This window comes from Mastomys coucha, unplaced genomic scaffold, assembly GCF_008632895.1.
Source record: "Mastomys coucha isolate ucsf_1 unplaced genomic scaffold, UCSF_Mcou_1 pScaffold15, whole genome shotgun sequence".
Lineage (NCBI taxonomy): Eukaryota > Metazoa > Chordata > Mammalia > Rodentia > Muridae > Mastomys > Mastomys coucha.
The window spans coordinates 71,432,515-71,436,745 of NW_022196897.1; positions in this window are offsets into that span (position 1 = coordinate 71,432,515).

Consider the following 4,231-nt stretch of genomic DNA (forward strand, 5'->3'; position numbering starts at 1 on the left):
GGCCCTGCCCGTCAAAGGATTAGGAAGCAAAAAAAATGCAAACTGCAAGTGAAGGACTTTCAACAAGAGAGTTCCTGAAGAATAGGGCATCAGGGTGTCCTGCTTGCACATAACCGTCTAGGAAAGTGCTTGTCCAGGCTTAACTGTGCAAGCATTCAGAGGCTACTGCAGTCATGGCCTGAAGGTTCCGGGCTACATCGTGAGATATAGTGATGGGTCTAGTTTTGGTCTAGCTCTTTCTGCTTCCTGATGTGCTGAGATGCATGGCTTGGCCACATGGTCTAGGGTTTTGAGTGCAGCTGTGCCTTCCCTGCCATGAGAGACTGAAACTACAAGCTCAAATAGATATTTCCTCCATTTATTTATATCTGTTGGGTAATCTGTCACAGCAGAAGGGAAAATGACCAGCATAACATGGAAATGAAGCCAAGGAGAGAGGGGAGAGTAGCAGGAGACTCCCAAGGCCAGATGCAATGAGTCCTGATGCTCACGCTTCTATGCTCCAAACCCATTGTGACTGGCTGCTGTACATATGATAGCTGCCATTGATGGTAGCCACAAGGGCTGGGGTGGTGATGTGACTGGTCCAAGAGCCCCTCCATCCAGTGTCTCCTTGGGCAACCTTTCTGATCCATCTTCCTCTGAAAGGAAAGTCTCCTAGAACATGGAAACCTCCTCCTTAACCACAGCCTACCCTTATCAGAACTGCTTTCAAAGCACTAGGAGATCCCAAAGAGCCTAGCTCTATGGCTCCCTCCCGTCCTGTCAGTAGCTCACAGTATAATCAGTTGGATGCTCAACATGGCCCTTCTCCCTGGGGATGGAGCTCTTTAAAGGTAGCTGGCTCACTTATGTCACAGAGATTTCCCCCCACTCCCCATCTATTTCTTTGTTAGGTTAGTGGCACTTTAGAATCCTTCTATCATATCATCTCATTTTCTTTCTCTCTCTCTCTCTCTCTCTCTCTCTCTCTCTCTCTCTCTCTCTCTCCTTTTCTTTTTTTGTTTTTGTTTTTCAAGACAGGGTTTCTCTGTATAGCCCTGCTGTCCTGGAACTCACTCTGTAGACCAAGCTGACCTCGAACTCAGAAATACGCCTGCCTCTGCCTCCCAAGTGCTGGGATTAAAGGTGTGTGCCACCACTGTCTGGCTCATCTCATTTTCCTTTCTTTCTTTCTCCCTCTTTCTTTCTTTCTTTCTTTCTTTCTTTCTTTCTTTCTTTCTTTCTTTCTCTCTCTTTCTTTCTTTTTGATTAATTTCTTCTTGATTTTTCTATAATTAAATAATTTTTTGTTAACAGCAATTGTACTAATTGGGCAATTTTCATACATTATCTACAATCTATACCACAACCTGACTGATTTTAGAGATGAGGGAGTGAAGCTCAGAGAGACAGGTAGTTGGCTATCAACATGCTTCTGATTTTTCCTTTTTCTGGCATTAACTCAAGAGGTTAGGAATTTTTCTTTTCATTGGAAAGGAAAAGGGAAATGTTTGCATTTATCTTTTGATTTTTTTTTTCATGTTTCAAAATAGGTTCCCAACCCCCCTTTTGAGACTGTAGATGGTAAATCCAAATATTTGGATTCTCACAAGTCTACATTTTTGAAAGGCACTGTGATGGTTAATCTCAGTTGTCAACTTGACTGCTTTTGGAAATAACTAAAACCCAAGTGGCTGGGGGAACTTGCGAGGGATTTTTCTTGGCTGGATTATTGTAGGTGGGAAATCCACTTTAAATCATCAATAAACTCTTTACTAACATATAGATATGTTAGTTAATTCTATTGGTTCTGTTCCTTGAGAACACTGGCTTGTTTGTATACTTGGTGTTGCAGAAAGAAGAACCCTTTTTTGTGAAAAGGCTCACAGCTTATCCATATGAAAGGGAGTTAAGAAAAGGTTTGTGAATCCTGCTCAAGGAGGAGCACCAGGAGATGGAGGGGGCTTTAATCCCCAGAATCTGGGCTAGCTCTCACCAACTGGCTAATTGGGAAACATATAAACAGTTAAGCAGTGCTATCAAATGGGAGCCCTGATGGGCTGATATACTGATGACACAGGTAAAGCCTTAGTGAGAGAAGAGTATCTGGCTATGGTAGGAGCCAAGGATGGGTAGGAGGTGGAATCAATAGGACATGATTGATGGATATGGACTGAAATCCAAATACCTTCACCCAGGTACCTGCTCTGGCCTAAGTCTTGCCACTGCTCTTGCCAGTGAACGTCTTGGTTCCAGAATGATCTTGCTTTTTCTAGGCTCTGTACTGGCCCCATGTTGTTGGTTGAAAGTGTTAGGTTGGGTTCTGCCTGGCAGAATATTCTCTCACTCTAGCAATCCACTTCTTTTGCCTCCTTGGCTTGAGAAGAGCAGCTTGAGGGAAGGCACTGGAGCTCCTAAATTCCAGCACCTGGCACAAAGCCTGGCACTTTGCATTCATTGAGCCAAGTAATCATCATCATCATCATCATCATCATCATCATCATCATCATCATCATCATCAACAACAACAACAAAACTCCTCAGAGCTCCCAGGGCCTGGACCACCAACCAAAGAGTACACATGGAGGGACCCATGGCTCTGTCCGCATATGTGGCAGAGGATAGCCTTGTTGGACATCAGTGGGAAGAGCGGCCCTTGGGCCTGAGGGTGTTTGATGTCCTAGTGTAGGGGAATGCCAGGGTGGGAAGATGGGAGCGGGTGGGTGGATGGGGGAGCACCCTCATAGAGGCAGGGGGAGGCAGGATGGGATAGGGGGTTTCTGAAGGGAAGACCTGGAAAGGAGAAAACATTTGAAATGTAAATAAAGAAAATATCCAATAAAAATGTGAAAAAAATAGAACTAAGAACTTAGAATAGTCTATGATTTGCATCTGACAGTGTCTATAGGCCTGTCCTGTTATTAGAGGCAGTGCCTTCTGCAGTCAAGTGGGGTATAGGGTAAGGTTCCTACCCCTTGGGAGAGAGGAGTTACTTAAGTCGAGGCTGGTTTATCCCGAGTCCTGCACTCTGGCGGCTCTTGAGCTGTGCTTTCCTGACTGTTCCTGCTGATTTGCATTCTAAATTCTCTTTATCTTGGTTTTGACCTTTTCTCTTCTTCCTTTGCACTTTCCAGTTCCTTATCCACCAGGTCCTCAGGAGAGCAACACATGAGCCTGCTGCGGCTGAGGCTGGGTTTGCATTCACAGCAGTGTCTCTGTGACTTGCAGGAAAACGGAAAATCTTGCTCTGTGCTTCCTTTTGTATTTTTAGTTCCCCATCCTCACCCTCCAACCTTTTTAAATTTAGTTTAATTTAATTTTTAATTTTTAAAGAAAGGACCTGTTTTCTGCAATGTCCCAATATCTGCTGTTAAGACTGGACAAGTTAAGAGCTGTCACATTTGAAGTCAGTGGGTTGTAGGATGACAGAGCCCTCCCCCTCTGCAGTAAGTCACTTGAATGGCCTTTTTTGATACTTTGTTTTGTTGGTGACCTGGACCACACTTCCTGGTGCTTGCCTTCCCACCTTCTCCCTGTGGAAAGAGAGCTGAGCCAGGAAGCTGGGCCTGGTGTCTGCATCTAACACGTAAGAAGCTCTCTGTCAAAGGAGAGGAGAGAACTGTGGTTCAGGCAAGGAAGACCTCAGCTCATTTGCTCTGGGCAGGAGTGAGCAACACAGCTGGTTAGGCCAGCTATCTCATGCTGATCACAAGCTCCGATGGGCAATTATAAATGTCTTTGATTAATAAAAAATGGGGTGATGAATGAATAGTTAATCAATGCAGTCTGGCAGGAAGCCTCTCTCAGAACCTGGACTGGGGGTTTCAGCAGGGGTGAGGGGAACAATGAAAAAGATCCTTAGAGGTGAAAGGCAAGGCCCCCCTCCAGTATGGTTTCTGATAAGCACCTCTGTCCTGATTCCAGATCCATGGAATCCAGGTGGGGGTTTCTTGGCAGCTCTGGGGATAAATTTGGGGTGGAGAGCAAGTGATGAGCAAGTGGGAAACAGCTTGTACTGTGTCCACCTGAGTGGACAAGGTAATACATTGGAAACACAATGATCCACGTGCAGTTGCCTTTGATCTCTATGTCTGGACCAGCACCTGGAACTGTGTTAAAACTAGCTTGGCTAGGGTGGCCGAGGCAGGATTACCAAAAGCTTAAAGTCAGTCAAAAGAGAGCAAAAAAAGACCCTGTCCGAATCCTAGACAGCTAGGATAGGAAAAAAGAAGAGGTTTTTTTTTTTTTT